Source organism: Humulus lupulus, chromosome 5 (genome assembly GCF_963169125.1).
Source record: "Humulus lupulus chromosome 5, drHumLupu1.1, whole genome shotgun sequence".
Taxonomy (NCBI): Eukaryota; Viridiplantae; Streptophyta; class Magnoliopsida; order Rosales; family Cannabaceae; genus Humulus; species Humulus lupulus.
Window position 1 is genome coordinate 68,381,479 of NC_084797.1, and position 20,232 is coordinate 68,401,710.

Below are 20,232 nucleotides of genomic sequence, written 5' to 3' on the forward strand. Positions count from 1 at the left end.
TGATCCTCAATTAGAGAAGCAATGGGGGGACGTCCAAGCAAGAGTGGCTAAGGAATTTACCATTGCTGAGACATAAATGTTGAGGTACAAGGATCAAATTTGTGTTACGATGAATGATGGTATTATACGAGAGATTTTGGATGAGTCTCATACCACCCTTTATTAATTGCACCCAGGCAAAACAAAGATGTATTAGGATCTGAAATCTTTGTACTGGTGGCCAAGGATGAAGAAAAATGTAGTTGAGTATGTGGAAAAGTGCCTAACTTGTCAGCAAGTGAAATCTGAATAGCAAAGGCCAGCAGGGTTATTACAGCCATTGTATATCCCAGAGTGGATGTGGGGGAACATCACCATGGGCTGTGGTTGCATTTCCTAGGATAGTGGGTCAGCAAGACTCAGTATGGGTGATCGTGGATCGATATACCAAGTCGGCTCACTTTCTTCTACTGAGGATGAATTTCACTGTGAATTAGTATGCTGATTTGTATGTGAGGGAGATTGTAAGTCTCCATGGGGTTCCAAAATCCATCATGTCAGATCAGAATCCTATCTTTACTTCCAAGTTTTGGGGGAGCCTGCAGAAGGCTATAGGTACTCAGTTGAAGTTTAGTACAACTTATCATCCTCAGACAGAGGGACAATCCGAGAGGACAATTCAAATACTGGAGGACATGCTTAGAGCATGTGTATTAGATTTTGAGGGTTCTTGGAGTGAAACGATTTGGGAAGAAGGGAAGGTTCATCCCTAAATTTGTAGGACCTTCTGAGATCCTGAAAAGGATTGGGTAGGTAGCCTATAGACTGGTTATGTTGACTTCCTTTCATCAACATCAGTCTGAAAATGTAGCGTCCTACTAATCCAGGACCGTTACACCGTGTGCCACAAATAGTGTTTAAATATGCTAGTTGCCGTGATATCGGACATTTATTATATAGCAACAATTATCATATTTAAGCACTATTTGTAACATACGGTGCTAACCCAGGATATCTCACTGGAAGCTTAGCTTCATGCCCCCACAATCCTTACCCAGGATATCTCACTGCCATAGAGATGGAGAATTCTCAGTTGGGGAGCCACCTCGCCTAGGCCAGTAGGAAAATCCATGAAATCATGGCACGGTTACCCCTTCCTGTAACCGAAGGTAATGTCGAAAGGAGAGCAAGTGGGTCCGATAGGTCTAGATCCCACATGCATAACCTTCATAATATGAGCTGCTCTATTCGGATAGCATCTCTGAGCTCCGTGCTTTCAGAACATGCTATCAGAAATAACCAGCCTGCCTATAATCCCAGGAATGAGTAGACAACTCACGTCGCCAGAAACCAGCCCAATCAAATGGGGTGAGCAAGGACCGCGTCAAGGAGAGTAGAAGTCCCTATCAATCCTTCAGCAATTCGACCAATTACTCAGGTACAAAGAAACGAGGAAACTTTACCACCTGTTGACACAGTTTTTCACCAACAGTGAATTATGAAAACAATAAGGTTGATTAATGCTTGATAATAAACCGAAATAAGAAATAAACTCTCAAAGACACAGATCTTTTTACGTGGTTCAGTGGTTAAAATCAACCTAGTCCACGAGTCTATATTATTACCATTTTTCTCTCTCTATTTTGGCAGAGTTTCAGTATTACAGAATAATTGTCCCCCTTTCCTATCCAATATTCCTAGTATTTATAGAGAAATTCCTTGGACAAGTTTGGGTAACCGCGTAAGTCAATCACAAATTTACGTATTTTTTACATTTAATACAGACAATTCCCATTTATACTAGGATATGATTTGATCACGAAATAAATGGTCTTCTAATATCTGGGACATTAAATATTACAGGTTGGCCATAAATGATCACATAAAAGTACCCGAGTCTATGGGGATATATCTCCGAGCTCGTACTATGGAGGCCGTATGAATATCATGAGCCGGCACTTCGCAACCTATTCATCCTTGGTTATTTCTTCCACATATTTATTTGCCAGCTGTACTCGAGCTGAGTGAAGGACTCGTGCTGAAATTAGGGTACACATTTTCCCCCCAAGACCCTGCTCGTGGTTCATGACGTCACCTTCTGACCTACACATTAGGGACTTTTAGACTTCTGGTGCATTAAACCATGCCTGCCTACTACTCGAGTACTGGACATGTGGTACATCACAATTGGCATCTGTTCAGGTTACGAGGTTTACAATATTTGTCTTGTCACCTTTTTGCCGCTGTTTTGTCTTTTGAAACATAGCCCTTGGATTTTGTATTGACCAAATCGGATGGCCCAAATTAATTTATGCTGTTTGCGTATAAATAGGGTAGGCAATTTCCAGGGTTCACCACCTTTCATTCAAAATCTTTCTACATCTTCTCTCTTCTGCATTTCCAAACACTTCTTCCTTCTCACAAAAACCCAAAAACCATCTGTTGCAAAAACCCTCAGAAACCCAGTTACTCAGTTACTCAAGAGTCTTCCAGGAACTCTCCCCCTGCAAAGTCTAGTTCTTTTATCGAAGAACACACAGTAAGTCTTTTGGTTTTGAAGAAACTTTTCTTTTTACTGGTCTCTTTTTTTATTATGCTCATCCGCACTTCACCGTAGTCCGTATTAGGTTGTTCTCCAAATGTTTTTGGCACATAGGCTTCAACTTAGGTCTACTGAGTAGGTCTTAAAATATCTCTAGAACTATGAAATACATAAAACTAGGTAATTTCTGGGTAAACCTGGGCAATTTATGGCATATTTTAGGAAATACCCATTCAAGATATAGAAGATGAAAAGTTTTTAGGGTTCGAAACCAGGTTGCTTAGGGGCCATGCTTCTTAGGTGGTTTTGCTCTAAACCGCCGCCCAAGGAGAGTAGTGGTCTGATTTTCTAACACACGGATCCCTAAACATCATGGGACTGTTAGGAAACTGAGGCTTGTAGCATAGGGTACCGCATGGAATCATGCAATGGACTAAGACTAACTCAACTCGTATATCAGAGACAACATTCTTCTCTGAACTTCTGTGTCGTAACCTTTAAAAACTCTTAGTCGCGAACTAACTAACTCGTCATTCTTGTTCGTTAGGCGATCTGATGGCTCCCAAGAAGAGCACTCCAAAGAAGAATGCACCTAGCTCGTTTGCTTAGCAAACAAACAAAGGGAAAGAGATCACCTCAAAATCTCTCATTCCTCACTTTGACCCAGTGGTGGAGAAGGAAGTTGTGGTTGACCCCAATACTTTCTTCGAGGTGGAGACAATCGTTTCCAAGATTATGACCCAAGGAAGGGTCAACAAAATTATGTTGAGCCAAAATATTGAGGTCGGGACCAGAGTCCTTATTGCCCGACCTGCGTTCTAAGGGAAACAAAGCTGCTCCCCTCTCCAGGATGATTTCGCGGCCTGGAATGGTGAACATTTGAAGGTGGGGGCCTTCCTTCCCCTAGATCAATATTTTTCCGACTTCTTAAATTATGTGAAGTTGGCACCTTTTCAGCTCCCCCCAAATTCTTATAGGCTTTTGGCGGGGCTGAAATACTTATTTTTGAAGCACGAGTGGGAGGTCCCCACTCCGGCAGATATACTGTATTTTTCTGCCTCAAAGCCAGCCCAGATCAAAAGGGTCGAGGTCATGGGTTCTACTACCCCACCAAATTCCCAAACTCTGCTCCAGTCATCGACCTCCCAAGCCATCCCAATGACTAGAAAGACCATTTTTTTTATGTCGAACGGGTTTCGAAACTGCGAGCATCGATACTTCGACTGTACTCGTAAGTTTTTTTTAATCTCTGATCTCAACCGTCCCCGAAAGGCACGAGCTCGACAGCTCCGACGTCTTCTATCACTGAGAGGAGGATTCCTCCTCCTCCTCCTCCTCCTCCACCTTGGTTTGCACATTCTCAGGATCAGGTTATACAAGCTGATCCTCCAACTCTTCCTACCCTAGCTGCTACTGTCCATATACCAGTTGATCCCCAGGATTTGGAGAAGAACCTCGAAGCCTTTCGGGGAATCCTCTACAAGACGACGAGTCACATGGTGGGGCACGCTTACAGAGCCAGCTCGAGGGACTTGAGGATGATCGAGGAGCGCAGCCCAGAGAACATCATGGAGTCAGCCTTGGGGATGACCCTCACTGTAAGTTGTCATTCCTTGGTGACATTTTTCACTTTATCTTGTCAAAGGATACATCTAACTTGCCTTGTTATTTTTTAGTATGCCCTGGCTCAACACAGCAGTATAGCCCAGGCTAGGGCTAGAAATAATGAGCTCCAGGCTGAACTCAATGCCGCCAAGATCGCCCTGACCACTACTCAAGAAGGTGAGCAGGCCGCCAAAGCTGCCTTTGCGGTTGCTCAAAAAAGCGAGTACGATGCCAAGTTTTCCCTTGCCTCATCTCAGGAAAGTGAGAAGGCTACAAAGATTGCTTGGATGCTCTCCAGACCCAAATTGCCCAGCTCCAGGCCGAGGTTGAAGAAACCAACGCAAAGCTGCTCGAGCCTGAGGCTGCAATCAAAGAAGAAAAGGCAACCTCACTATCCTCCATGGAAGATATGTTATACCATTTCTGGGCTTTTAACCAGGAGGGAAACTTTTCTTTCATGGCTCCTGCGCTGTGGGGACCGTCAGAAACGGGAGAGGCTTCTTTAGCGGGCGAGCAGGAAGGTGAGGAGGTCATGTCCTCAGAGCATCCTGGAGGGGCTCAATGAAAGTCTTTTTTGTTGTTGTTGTTTTTTTTTTTTTATATTTGTTTGTAAATAATTGCCCATGGACTCAGTTCAAGGTTTTTCTCCTCGGGACAAATTTTATTTTAATTTATATATCTAACTTTTCATCTATTTATCTTTTCTTGATTATCTCTCATGTTTATGACTTCTCAGACTTGTACATTTGAGATTTTAGGAATCGATTTTTTTTATCGGGATAGATATTTTAAGCTGGGTTATATCCAAACTTAATGTGTTGATTTTTATCATACCTGTTAAGAATCAGGCCTTGGAGTCGGTTATATCCGCTGTGGATGCACAATATTCCGCCCCCGTAAAAGATCCAAGACGCGCCTAGGAGCGAGGCCCCGCCTCGCTCGGCCATGCCCAGGCGCGAGGCCCCACCTCGCTCTTAGCACGCCCACGCGAGGCCATGTCCGCATAGTCACCAACTCGGCGTCACACCTCGGCCATGCGAGGCCATGCAAAGCCCTCGCCTATGCCCAGGTGCGAGGGCCGTCTCGTGCTCAGCCTCGGCCACACGAGGCCCAGCGTCCCAGTGCCTCGCAAGTGAGGCCCGTGCCCAGGCGCGAGGCCCGTCTCGAGCACAGCCTCGACCACGCGAGGCCACGCGTCCCAGCGTCTCGCAAGCGCGGCCCGTGCCCAGGCGCGAGGCCCATCATCGCCCATCCTTGGCCACACGAGACCCACCGTCCAAGTGCATCGCAAGCGAGGCTGGGGCCCAGGTGCGAGGCCCGTCTCGCGCACAGCCTCGGCCACGCGAGGCCCAATGTCCCAGCACCTCGCAAGCGCGACCCTTGCCCAGGCGCGAGGCCCGTCATCACCCAGCCTCGGCCACGCGAGGCTCAACATCCCAGCGCCTCACAAACGAGGTCCGTGGCCAGGCGTGAGGCCCGTCGTCACCCCGCCTTTTACTCAGCCACGGCCACGCGAGGCCCAGCAACCTTTAGGTGTAAGGCTATGCGCGCATGATGTCAGGGTTCAAGGTGGCCCACAAGAGACAAAAAGAATATGAACAAGGTACCTTTAAAGGGGTACGTACATGCCTACAAGGATCATGGGACAGGCCTGACACCTGTATCCGACAAATAGTGGCAGTTGGGAATAGTACGAGGAATGACTACACCACCACCACGTCTCTAACACCTGTACAAGACAAGTAATGGAGTCATGACCAGGTACAAAAGCTGAGGTGCTCCCACGAACTCTGACCATGTACTAGAGCCGACACCACTACCCCTGGAGCCACTCTCCTGTTAGTGTACTCGTGTACCCTCTGGACCACCATGTACCAAGGGCCATTAGAGCCCCCTATAAAATGAACTCTAACCCCACCTGAAAGGGGGTTGAAAAATTTACTGTAGCAAGGGCACCATAGTGAATGAAAAACTGATTTCACCATTGTTCTTCTGTAATTGTTCTTAGAGTTGATACTTAAATTTCTAAGGCTTTTCTATTGATAATCTTGATTTTGCAAGTCTTTCCAACTTAACTTAGATGACGAGTTCTTACCGTCAACAGTTTGGCGCCGTCTGTGGGAACTTAAGTTCCAAGCTACTGTTCTACTATTACGACCCGCAAGGAGAAATGCCAAGACGTTCAAAGCGACTCAGGGTGCTGTGACGCCCCACATCACTATGGCTGCTTTCTGGAATGACGACTGGCCCTACAAACCAAGACAAGTCTTTCCAGCGTGCTTTGTCCTCACTCGCACACTTCCTGGGAAAACTTCCCAGGAGGTCACCCATCCCTAGATTACTCCAGGCCAAGCACGCTTAACCATGGAGTTCTCAAGTGATGGGCTACCGAAAAGAAGATGCACCTTCCCGATATAGGTAGTACCCATCAATCCATTTAAGCCCTCTTCAACTGTGTAGTTCTATACCTACACAGTCTTAGAATCATCACACTTGACCTTCCCAGGCGGTGTGGGATTGCACAACTTACCCGGTCTTTCCCCTAAATCCCAGCTGCAAAATGTCTATTACCCTAGCTAAAAGACCATTTTAACCTTTCTTCATAACCCTTCCTAACTAAACCTTCAAGGGCACCTAAGTCCTTTCACTTTTATTTCATTTCTACCATTTTCTATCTAAAACTTGTTACTCACAGCAGTTACAATTGGTTACCCCGGTTACCCAATTACTAATAACTAACCACTCATTCTCAACTCACTTATAAGATTCCCGAAGTACCCCTAGGCTCCTCCCGAGCCGGGTACAACATCCCGTTGTGACTTTTGGACTAAATGGCTCACTAGGACCGTCTCGATGCGTGCATCCTGATAAAAACACCACCTCACATGGCACCATTCACATAGTACAATTATCACAGTTATGCCCTATCATGGCCAGATTACAATCATGCTCATTCTAAGACAATCATGTCTACATGCATACTAATTCACATAGTCATGCATCTCAAATAATCAATTAGTCATATAACGTGCATTAAATGATAATCATGCATTAAACTTATCAAAGTCACAGATAAAATCCCATCATGCCCTCCAGGCATACTGCTCCAGGCCCTTAAGCCTTAACACTGAATTTGGGTTGTTACAACTATCCCCTCCTCATGAGAATTTCGTCCTCGAAATTTACCTGAACAACTCGGGATACCGCTCCCGCAAATTTGATTCCAGTTCCCATGTCGCCTCTTCAACCTTGCTATTCCTCCACAATACTTTAACCAAGGCGATGGTCTTGCTCCTCAAGACCTTGTCCTTCCTATCAAGGATCTGAACAGGCTTTTCTTCGTATGATAAGTCCCGATCCAACTCCAAGTTCTCATAGCTCAACACATGAGTAGTGTCCGATACATACTTCCGGAGCATGGATACATGAAACACGTCATGAACCCCTGATAGAGCTGGAGGCATTGCTAACCTGTAAGCCACCTCCCCAATTCGTTCTAGAACCTCAAATGGACCAACAAACCTGGGACTCAGCTTGCCCCGAACGCCAAATCGTTTTACTCCTCTCAGGGGTGAAACCCTGAGGAATACATGATCACCAACCTGAAATTCCACGCTTCTACGTTTCTGATCTGAATAACTCTTCTGGTGACTCTGGGAGGCGAGCATACGAGCTTTAATCTTCTCAAGTGCCTCATTGGTCCTCTGAACCATCTCAGGACCTAAATACCTTCTCTCACCTGCCTCATCCCAGTGAATCGGGGATCTGCACTTTCTTCCATACAGCATCTCATACGGAGCCACTCCGATAGTCGCCTGATAACTATTGTTGTACGAGAACTCAATCAGAGGGAGATACCTACTCCAAGATCCCTCAAAATCCAACACACATGCTCGTAACATGTCCTCCAGTATCTGAATTGTCCTCTCAGACTGTCCATCCATCTGAGGATGATAAGCGGTACTAAACCGGAGCTGCGTGCCCATAGCCTTCTGTAGGCTCTTCCAAAACTTGGAAGTGAAAGTGGGGTCTCTGTCGGATACTATCGACCTCGGAGCCCCATGAAGTAGAACAATCTCTTTTACATAAAGCTCTGCATACTGATCCACAGTATAAGTCGTCTTCACAGGTAAGAAGTGGGCGGACTTCGTATACCTGTCCACAATCACCCACACCGAGTCATGCTGACCCACGGTCTTTGGCAATCCTACCACAAAGTCCATGGCAATATCTTCCCATTTCCACTCGGGAATCCCTAGAGGCTGTAATAATCCTGCTGGCCTCTGATGTTCCGCCTTAATCTGCTGACAGGTTAAGCATCTAGCCATATAGTCCACCACGTCCCTCTTCATGCCTGACCACCAATACAAAACCTTCAGGTCATGGTACATCTTCGTAGAACCTGGGTGTAAAGAGTAGGGAGTGGTATGCGACTCGTCCAGAATCTCTCGCCGAATTTCTGGATCAATCGGAACACAAATCTGTCCTTTGTACTTCAACAAACCCATCTCAGAAATAGAGAAGTCCTTAGCTGCTCCCATTAGGACATTCTCTCTACGTTCAACTAACTGGGGATCCTTTCCCTGTGCTTCCTTAATCCTCTCGAGGAGCGTTGGCTGAAGAGTAATGTTGGCTAACCTACCAACCACTAGCACTATACCTGCTCTGGTCATCTCTCCTGCTAGTCTATCAGATATCTGCCTCGAACTATACAACTGTCCTGGGCCCCTCCGGCTCAATGCATCAGCCACTACATTAGCCTTCCCAGGATGGTACAGGATATCACAATCATAATCCTTTACCAGCTCTAGCCACCGTCTCTGGCGCATGTTCAAGTCCTTCTGGGTAAAGAAATACTTTAGACTTTTGTGATCAGTGTATATCTCGCACCTTTCTCCATACAAATAGTGTCTCCAAACCTTAAGTGCAAATACCACCGCAGCTAACTCCAGGTCATGCGTGGGATATCTCTGCTCGTACTCCTTTAATTGCCTTGATGCGTATGCTATCACTTTCCCAGCCTGCATCAACACGCATCCCAGACCCTGTCTAGAAGCGTCACAGTAGACCACAAACTTCTCATTATCTGTTGGAAGGCTCAGCACTGGTGCAGTAATCAACCGCCGCTTCAACTCTTTAAAGCTGTTCTCACATCGATCTGTCCACACATACTTCGTCTTCTTCCTTGTCAATTCCGTCAATGGAGTAGCAATCCTGGAGAACCCCTCTACGAATCGCCTGTAGTAACCTGCTAGTCCAAGAAAACTTCTAACTTCAGGAACATTGCTGGGTCTAGGCCAATCTCTTACTGCTTCCGTCTTGCTTGGGTCGACCAGTAACCCATCCTTACTGATAATATGGCCTAGAAATGAAACTTGCGATAACCAGAACTCACATTTGCTAAACTTAGCATATAACTTATGCTCTCTTAACCGCTGCAACACCAGGCGCAGATGATGCTCATGCTCTGTCTCTGACTGGGAGTATACTTGGATATCATCAATAAATACAATCACGAACTTATCCAGGTAATCCTTGAAAATTCTGTTCATCAAATCCATAAATGCCGCTGGGGCATTGGTTAATCCAAAGGACATAACCAGAAATTCATAATGCCCATACCGCGTCCGAAAAGCAGTCTTTGGTATGTCTTCCTCTTTGATCCTCAACTGATAGTAGCCTGATCGGAGATCAATCTTCGAAAACACTGTACTCCCTTGAAGCTGATCAAATAAATCGTCGATCATAGGCAATGGATACTTGTTCTTGATGGTCAACTTATTACACTCCCTGTAGTCTATGGTCCATTCCGTGAGCTCGAGTTTGAAATCTCGATTCTATGAAGAAGAAATACGTGAGCACCACCGTAAGAACCAAAGGTTGGAGACCACTCTAGAGAATATGCAAGAGGTGCTGAATGGCCTATTGCAGGGTAAGTCAAGCGTGACCTTGCCCAAGAGGAAGGAGAAAGGTCGGGAGGGGGTAGAGACCACCGTACCAGTAGATGATGGGAGGACCCGACACTCCACCAGTATCACCCCCCGAGCGAAGCAACGCGAGCATCCTGAACCTCCGAAGCAGGCCCAGAAACCAGAGCCAAGGACCAACACTGCCCCTCGCAAAGAGGACGAGGTCACCTCTAAAAGAGCTCCCTCGGATTTACGGGAGGAGCTCAATAAAAAGAGGGCGAGTAAAGGGACCACGCCCCCTATGGCGCCTCGAGAGGGCAAGGGAAAGGCATATCTCAACCCGTCTGATTTGAGGGACTCTCTAAACCAGAGGAGGCAGGACTTGGACATGGAAATGAGGAGCCTGCAGAGCAAGATCGTCGCTGCCTCTGGAGGTCAAATTTTTGAGGAGGAGTTCGACCATGAGTCGCCTTTCGTCAGGGAGATCCAGGCCATCAGGCTCCCTGCCAACTTTAAAGAACCCCACATAACCCCCTACGAAGGAAGCACAGATCTAAAATATCATCTAGATACATTTAATGACCTGATGAAGCTGAGGGGAATTGGCAGCAGGGCGAGATGTCATTGCTTCGCTGTCACACTAAGAGGACCTGCATACAAATGGTTCAAGAAGCTTAGACCAGGGTCCATCCGATCTTGGCAACAACTTTCTGATGAATTCCTCCAGCAGCACCACGCCATGTGAGACTACACGATGCCAGGCACCAGCCTCGCCAATGTGAAGCAAGGAGGAAATGAGAGTCTGAAGAGCTACATCCACCGGTTCAATATGGAGGCAGCTAAGGTAGGGAGCCTGACTCCCCGAGAGCTGAAAATGGTCATCACCGCTGGCATACGCCCAGGGAGCAAGTTATGGGATAACATGCTCAAGAGGGAGGTCACAGACTTGGATGATTTCTACGAGCGGACACAAAAATACATTCGCGTGGAGGATGGTCACGAGAACCTCAAAGCCGGAAAGGGCCCATCACCCCTGAAACCTTCAGCCCGAGGAGACCCGAGTGGTGCAAAGAAGAAGGGGGTTTATGAGGGAACAAGTGACGATCGACCCCAAAAGCATCAGCGCTCTGAGGAGTGCCTACAGGGCCCCTACACCTTTTACACTGACCTCACCCATGCGAGGGAGCATATTTTCGTTGCGAACGAAAACCAGGTCCCTTTCAAAAGGCCCCCGCCAATGAAAAATACCGGTCCAAAAGAGACCCCAGTAGGTATTGCCAGTATCACAAACATGTCGGCCACACCACCGCGGAATGCAGCCATTTGAAGGTGGAAATCGAGGAGCTCATTCGCAGGGGACATTTGGGCAGGCACGTGCGCAAGGAGAACCAGAGGCCAGAAGAAGGAGCATCCCCGTCGCGGGCGCGGGAGGTGGCCCCAGAAATACAGGGAGAGGTCAGGAATATATTTGGGGGACCAGGATTCGGAGGCGATTCAAGGAAGGGGCGAGACAAGTATGCCAAGGAGGCCAGACGAAGTCCACCACCTTGCTTTTTAAGTTTGGAGCAACGCCCCTCGAAGAGCTTCAAGGGCGAGAATGACTTGATAACTTTCACTGAAGAAAATGCGCAGGGGGTGCATTTTCCACATAATGACCCCCTGGTGCTAACTGCCTAGCTTGCTAACATGAGGGTACATCGGGTCTTGTTCGATAACGGGAGCTCTGTGGACATCTTGTATCGACCAGCGCTGGATAAGATGGGATTGAGCCTCTGCCACCTAAAGCCTTGTACTACGTCTTTGTATGGGTTTACGCGAGATTTGATGCAGCCCTTGGGGGCAATCGAATTAGCCCTCACCATAGGGTAGCAACCCAGGAAAACCACCGTAATGGCTAACTTTGTCGTGGTGGATTGCACCTCAGCCTTCAATGCGATATTAGGGAGACCCTCTCTGAGAGAATTGAAGGTGATAACTTCTGTGTATCACCTGGCTATGAAATTTCCAACCCCCTAGGGGAGTAGCATGCGTGAAAGAGGAGCAGAAGGAGGCGAGGCAATGCTATAACATGTCCCTCCGCACAGCCATCAAACCGTCTGTACCGATGGCAATGGTTGTGTATGAAGGAGCGACCCACACAAATTAGACCCACACAAGTTGGACGCATGAGTTACGGATCATCTCGAGAAGTGCTACCAGCGAGGCTTCGGCACTCAGTGCAAAAAGAACCTGTGTTTAATTTGTTCCTTGTTGTTTTAGCTTAATTAAGTAAGAATCAAAGAGGCTACCTAGGTAATCTCCTAGTTAGATGTAACCCATTTATTTACAAGGTTGGTTGTAAACCGCATGCTATGAATGAAACTGTTTGCAACTTCATGTGTCACTTTTCTTCGCTATGCGGGCATCAGCCAAAGTGCCTGCCGAAATAAATTTCACCAAACACTTGGGGGGCAGGGCAGGAGGCAAAAACATGCAGCTAGCAAGGGGAGCCTAAAAAGGACCCCTTGCCCTCCTAAAAAGGACCCTCTAACGGAGGATCCTAAAAAGGACCCCTTGCCCTCCTAAAAAGGAGGATCCTAAAATGGACCCTCTAACAGGGGATCATAAAAAAAAAGGGCCCTCTATTAGGAAGACCCTAAAAACGACCCCCTATCAGGAGGACCCTAAAAAGGGCCCTCCATCAGGAGGAAGTGACTCGTGAAGATAAAGCAAGCAACAAGCAGGATAATCCAAAGAAGGACCCTATGCACCAGGGGGATCCTAAAAAGGGCCCTCCATCAGGAAGACCCAAAAGGGACCATGACCCTAAAACGGACCCTTTAACGGGGGATTCCAGAGGGGCCCCCTATATCAGGGCCTTAAGCGAAGTCCTTACAAGGCATCCCCTGGGATCACAAGGATTGCCTACCCTTGTGAACATCAAGGAGGCCATAGGGACTTACAAAAAAAAATATGGTAACGACAATAATAAGTCTAGAGCGGCCACCAAGCCGTCTAGCCAAAAAGGGTCCTAAAAGAGACCCTTGCAAAAATAGTACTATGAATAACGACGAGAAGGACGCTTCTCGCAAAAAAATAATAAGCACGTGCAAGAATATATAAAAGGATAACTAGGACCCAAGGGGTCAAAATATCCTTATAAAAGTAATCAAGAGGCACCAAAAGAGGTCCCAGTGAACCCTTTCACATGGGATCCGAAGGACCTCTAGCCTGGTAAATAAAAGAGGGGAACCTGCCAAACCCCATCATACAGGCTCAAAAAGGGCCTCAAACGCAGTGGAATAAGAGATAAATAGCAACACATGTATATATACATTGAAAAAGAAAGTTTTAAAGACAGTACAAGAGTTACAAAAGAAAAATAGTAAGAACGATAATATTACAACGACTCAAGCGAGCATACATCTACTATGGGTTGGCAGAGGTAATGAAATAGCTACCTCAGGGTCTCCTTCCCCGGGTGCTCCACCCAGCCGCCTGGGTCACGACATACTCGCCAAAGGAGGAGAAGTCAAAGTTGGGGTCTTGCCTCCATACACCATAGAGGGCGCGCTCTATAGACCTATGCTCGGTAGTCCCCTCTCCGCTTCTAAAGAGGCAACCCTCTCCTGTGACGCAGCAACCTCAGCTCTAGCAGCTTCAAGATCGATCTCTAGGGAGGAGACCCTCGCCTGAGCAGCAGCTGCGGTAGCCTGGGCACTCTGGAGCTCGCTCTCTAGCTTGGTAACCTTGTCCTGCAGCTCCGAGGCCTTGGTAACCACTTTCTTCCTCTTTATTAACGAGTTGGAAAATTTGGTCCGAGCCCTTGACAACTTGTCCTTGGTTTCATTAAGATCTCTCTCAAGCTCCTGAATCTGTGCTGCAAGACGGTCCCTCTCGGTGCATGACGCGGAGAGATTGCCAGCCGAGTCGGCAAACCGCAGAGCCACAGTATAGGCCTGCACAAGAAAGTTAACAACAACAACAACAATAAGTGACAAAAGCAAAAGATATATGCATAAACACCTATACGTAATAGGGCCGACACGAGGTGCAGGAACTCACCCAAGTCATTGTACGCCTTAGGTTTTCCCCAAGGTCCGACTGAGCAACATTCCCAAGGTCATTCCAGTCAGATATGGGGAGGCTCGAGGCAAGTTGGATGTATCGCTGCTCGTAAGACGTCGCCATCCGAGTCACCCAGGGCTCCCCATTCGCACTAGGGGCACCTGGCATGATGAGGATGGACGACCGCTCGCCGAAACGGGAGGGGGGCACGGTGAAAGTGGAAAACTGAGGCTCTGGTAGATCAGAGGGAGGCTCCGGAAGGTCGGCGAAATAAGTCCCCGATGGTCCAGGGTCGAGAGGAGCCTGAGTGTAGGCGTCGTAGCCCTCAGGGTCAGGGCAAAAATAACACCCCGGAACGGCCTACTGGTCTTGAGAATGAGGGGCTATGTCTGGATCGTAGGAGGCACATGGAGGGCATCCCCCAGGAGATGGAGGCAGCTGGTGAGATCCCTCGCGGTCAAGGGGGGCTTGCTCCGGCTCCTCCTCATCCTCATAGTCATCTGGGCAGGGCTTGGCCAAGGCCCCCTTCGTCTTCGAGGACCCAGAGATGGTCCACAGCAACTTGGGGTCCGAGACAGGGGACAATTTGTGGCGGTTTAGATTCTTCACGGTGAATAGGCACACCGCCCTTTTCATAGCGGGGTCAGCGATGAGGAACTTTCTCATGTCTCTCACTTCCGACCTGACAACTGTGGGATCAACGAATTGCTCTGCATAATACACGCCATGGTCAATATGAACATAATTCATGATACAATAAGTTGTAAGAAAGTAAAAGAGAGAAAGTGATGCTCATGGTACTTATTGGGAGTGGCTCGGAAGTCCTCGCGGACCGAGAGGGGGCCTTCCACGAAGAAAAAGTCCTACTTCCAGGGCCTTGGGTTGGACATCTAGCCCTCTATCAAAGAGGAGGCCTCGTTGTTGGCTTTTTGTAAATAGTAAAAGCCCTTGGACTTGGGAAGGGGCATGAGGTTGTAGATGAAATGCACCTCTGTCGCCGTAGGAGCGCGTTTAAACAGCTTCGTAAATACAATGAAAAGGCAGCTTAAAGTCAGCCAGCCATTGGGAGCCAGCTGAAGCGGGGCAAGGTCGAAGTAGTTGAGGACCGCGATAAAGAACGGGTGTAGCGGGATGGTACCACCCGCTTTTAGGATGTGCTCGCTGAGGGCCACGAAGCCTGGCCTAGGACTGTCAGCCCGGTATGTCTCCTGAGGAGCATATAACGCGTACTCTGGAGGGATGCGACAGTTATCCATGATGTCCCTCAGTTTTCTTTCGGACACACGCGATACCAGTTCGGTTGCTAGTAATGGAGCATCGTCCGGTTCATTGGAAGCCACCTGTCGTCGTGCCCTCGGCATATCTGCAAAATCAAAGGAAAAATGTGAGGAAGAGACAGAACACTTGACCCTCCATTTTTTCTTCCTAGCAGGAGTCTTCCATCGAGGGAGCGACTGTGGAAGTGTTGAGCTAGGAAAAACTAAGACTAGGGGCTGTGGAGAAGCGAAGGCAGCCCCATGACAGTCATCAAGCGAGGATGGGCTGGAGGGCTCAGGCGGAAGGTGTTCCTCCATAAACTCCAACTCCCTCTGCAACTCTAAGAGGGTCACCCTAAGGTTCGCTACATGGTCACTAAGGTCTGGGGGGAAATGTGCTCCGTCTCCTCTTGACACCGAGTCAATTTCGCTCTCCACCACCCAAATTTCACGCCTAAGTTCAGCCATGTACTCAAGATGGCGGATACGGGCCTGCCTTAAGGAGTCATAGTCCTGGTGAGGGTTTTTCTCAGGGGACTCTGAGTCTGAGGACAGGTCAATAAACTAAACCCCCGGAGGTATGTCGGATGGGCTGTCACTGGCCATGAGACCTCGTTTCGAAAGCGAAAAGGGGTTCACGTATAAATGAGGGGATGGCTACAAAACACAAAGGAATAGGCTTAATATCTCTAGATGCAAACGTCCTAAATGGCCCACTACAGGGTATAAAAAAGAGGGGCATGCATATGGTCAAACTCACTACAAGCTCAGGCCAAGGTACCCCATCCCGAGTAATGCTAATTTGGACCCAATGAACGTGAGGGAAAAAGAAAATATATCTCAAGATGTAGAAATTAGAGCCTGTCGAGGCCAAAAAAGGAGGTCGAGGGCCAAAAGCACCAAATGGTCGAAAATACACGTCTGGAAAAATAGACAAAAAGGATGTGTTAGCCTCCAAATAGACATACCAAGAAATTAGCTCATATGTAAAAAACAAATGATGAAATTAAAAAATAAAATAAAGAAAACTATGGCAAAAGTTAGGTTGTGGGGGATTGAACCCCTTACCTCTTGAAAGGAATAAGGGTCTAGATACCACTAAGCTAAGGAAGTAAGGTGTAAATAATAAGCCTTGCGTGAGGGCCTATTTATAAGAATCAAGGAGAATAGTCTACAAGAGCACCTAAAGGTCCTCTCCTAGACTGGGGGGCAAGTGTGGATGCTCAATATTTCGCGCCCGTAAAAGATCCAAGACACGCCTAGGCGCAAGGCCCCGCCTCGCTCGGCCATGCCCAGGCGTGAGGCTCCGCCTCGCTCTCAGCACACCCACGCGAGGCCATGTCCGCATAGTCACCAACTCGGCGTCACGCCTCGGCCACGTGAGGCCATGTGAAGCCCTCGCCTATGCCCAGGTATGAGGGTGGTCTCGTGCTCAGCCTCGGCCACACGAGGCCCAGTGTCCCAGCGCCTCGCAAGCGAGGCCCGTGCCCAGGTGCGAGGCCTGTCTCGCGCAAAACCTCGGCCACGCGAGGCCCAACATCTTGCAAGCGCGGCCCGTCATCGCCCAGCCTCGGCCACACGAGGCCCAGTGTCCAAGCGCCTTGCAAGCGAGGCCCGTGCCTAGGCGCGAGGCCTGTCTCGCGCACAGCCTCGGCCACCCGAGGCCCAATGTCCCAGCGCCTTACAAGCGCGGCCCGTGCCCAGGCGCGAGGCCCGTCATCACCCAGCCTCGGCCACGCGAGGCCCAACGTCCCAGCGCCTCACAAGCGAGGTTCCTGGCCAGGCGCGAGGCCCTTCGTCGCCCCACCTTGCACTCAGCCACGGCCACGCGAGGCCCAGCAACCTTTAGGTGTAAGGCTATGCGCACATGATGTCAGGGTTCAAGGTGGCCCACAAGAGACAAAAAGAATACGAACAAGATACCTCTAAAGGGGTACGTACATGCCTACAAGGACCATGGGACATGCCTGACACCTGTACCTGAAAAATAGTGGCGGTTGGGAATAGTACGAGGAATGACTAAACCACCACCACGTCTCTGACACCTGTACAAGACAAGTAATGGAGTCATGACCAGGTACAAAAGCTGAGGTGCTCCCACGAACTCTGACCATGTACTAGAGCCGACACCACTACCCCTGGAGCCACTCTCCTATTAGTGTACTCGTGTACCTTCTGGACCACCATGTACCCAGGGCCATTAGAGCCCCCTATAAAATGAACTCTAACCCCACCTGAAAGGGGGGTTAAAAATTTACTGTAGCAAGGGTACCATAGTGAATGAAAAACTGATTTCACCATTGCTCTTCTGCAATTGTTCTTAGAGTTGATACTTAAATTTCTAAGGCTTTTCTATTGATAATCTTGATTTTGCAAGTCTTTCCAACTTAACTTAGTTGACGAGTTCTTACCATCAACATTCGGGATTTTAAATATTTTAATCTTAGTTTGTGTTAGGTTTATTGATAACTCGAGCTTTAAAAAACCCTTGATTTAAACAATTTTCCCAACTTTCAAAGGTTTGTACCTAGTTGTATCCAGGGTTTTAAATGATTAAAACTGAGTTATTGCTAGGTTTATTGACATCTCGAGCTCTTAGAAAAGCCATCGAATGTTAAATTTTCCAAGCTTCTAAGTTTCTGACCTAGTTGTATCCAAGATTTTAAGTAATTTAAACTCATCCAGTGATCTTATTTTGATCCACCTTGGGTTATGTAACCAGAATGTAGAGACTTTCTTGGTTGCTTTTATAAACATCAATACATGAGCTAATACAACCTTATAAAGAACAATTATTTAAAACCACTTTAACAAGAAAAATTACCCAATATTCCTCTGTTATTTAATTAAATGGCTTTTATAATTAAGCCTTTCATGGATGACTGTACTACTGATAATACTTTTTTAGGTGGATGGCGTTCTAGGTTCGTGGGACTGTTTCTCCACTAAGCCAAGCTAACTTGAAAGTTCCTTCACGCAAAACTTCCATGATCTGATATGGTCTTTCCCAGTTCAGGCCTAAAACGCCGTCCATGGGATCCTTGTTTTCCAAATAGACCCTTCGGAGAACAAGGTCGCCCAATCCAAGACAACGTCTCTTGACCTTAAAATTAAAGTAACGAGTGATTTTCTGTTGATAATGGGCGAGTAGTAACTGCGAATCCTCTCATTTCTCATCAATCAGGTTGAGTGATGCATTAAGTAATTCATCATTATGTTCTTGACTAAATGTCTTTTGCCTATGAGTAGCCACCCTAGCTTCGACTGGAAGGATGACCTCGCTTCCAAAAGTTAAGGATAAAGGAGTGTTTCTTGTGGGAAGTTTTGTATGCCCAAAGTACTTGCGGGAGCTGCTTAGGCCAGACTCCTTTGGCCTCATCTAACCTTTTCTTAAGGCTCGCCTTTAGGGTCTTATTCACAGCCTCGACTTGTCAATTAGCCTGTGGATATGCCACCGAGGAAAAACTCTTAATAACGCCATACCTTTCGCAGAAGTTGGTGAAAAGATCAATGTCAAATTGGGTCCCGTTGTCCAACACGATCTTTCTAGCAAGCCCAAACTGACATACAATGTTTTATACCACAAAGTCCAGGACTTTCTTCAATGTGATGGTTGCCAAAGGCTCAACCCATTTTGTGAAGTAGTCGATTGCCACCAATGCATAACGAAGTCCTCCATTGCCCATTGGTAGGGACCCTAACAAGTCGATTCCCCACACCATAAATGGCGATAGGGATGAGATCATAGTTAACTCGACTGGAGCAGCTTGGGAAACTGTGGCAAAACGCTGGCATTTGTCGCATTTCTGAACATGGGAGATGGAGTCTTTCGTTAAAGTGGGCCAAAAATAGCCCTGCCTTAATATTTTCAATGCTAGGTTTTGCCCCCCAGCATGATCTCCACAAAAGCCTTCATGTACTTCTTGTAGAATGGTTTTAGCCTCCTCAGGCAGAACACACTATAGGAGAGGCAATGAATGACCACATCGGTATAATGTACTATCCACTATCACATACCTCGGAGCTTGATAGAGTATTTTTCTTGCGTCCTTTCTTTCCTCAGGTAGCCTTTCCGTTGTAAGATATTCCACTATGAAGGTCATCCAGGTTGGCCTTGTGTCGATCATCTCGACCTTTACCATTTTTTCTGTTACGCTCAGACTTTCCAAGATCTCCACTGGTACTATATTAAAAGTCTCAGCTTCCTTGGGGTGGCAAGCCTTGCCAAAGCATCAACATTAGAGTCTTGCTCTCGAGGCATCTGTTCAACAATACTGTACTCAAATTTTGATAGCTCCCCCTTTACCTTATCTAGGTAAGCTGCCATCTTGTTACCTCAAGCTTGATACTCCCCAAACACCTGATTGATCACGAGTTGGGAATCGCTACAACATTGTACGACCCTCGCTTTGAGCTTCTTCGCTACTCTAAGTCCAGCTAGCAAGGCCTCATATTTGGCTTCGTTGTTAGATGATTAGAATCTGAATCTCAGAGCTGTATGGAATAAATATCCTTCTGGAGAGATTAAAATGATGTCAGCTCCGGATCTGTTCTTGTTCGATGACCCATCTACGAATATTTTCCACAATTCTTGCACCGGTTCCTTCAAAAGCTCCTCTTGAAATCCGTTGCATTTAGCCACAAAATCAGAAAGGGCTTAACTTTTGATTGTGGTCCGTGGAACATACAGTATCTCGAACTGGCTGAGTTCAACCACCCATTTTAAAAGAAGTCCCAACATTTCAGGTATTTGCAATACCTACCTTAAAGGTTGGTCGGTCATGACGTGGATTGAATGGGATTAGAAATATGGTCTGAGCTTCCTGGAAGCCAATATTAGACATAATGCCATTTTTTCTATCACTAGATATCATGATTCAGCTCCAAGAAGTCT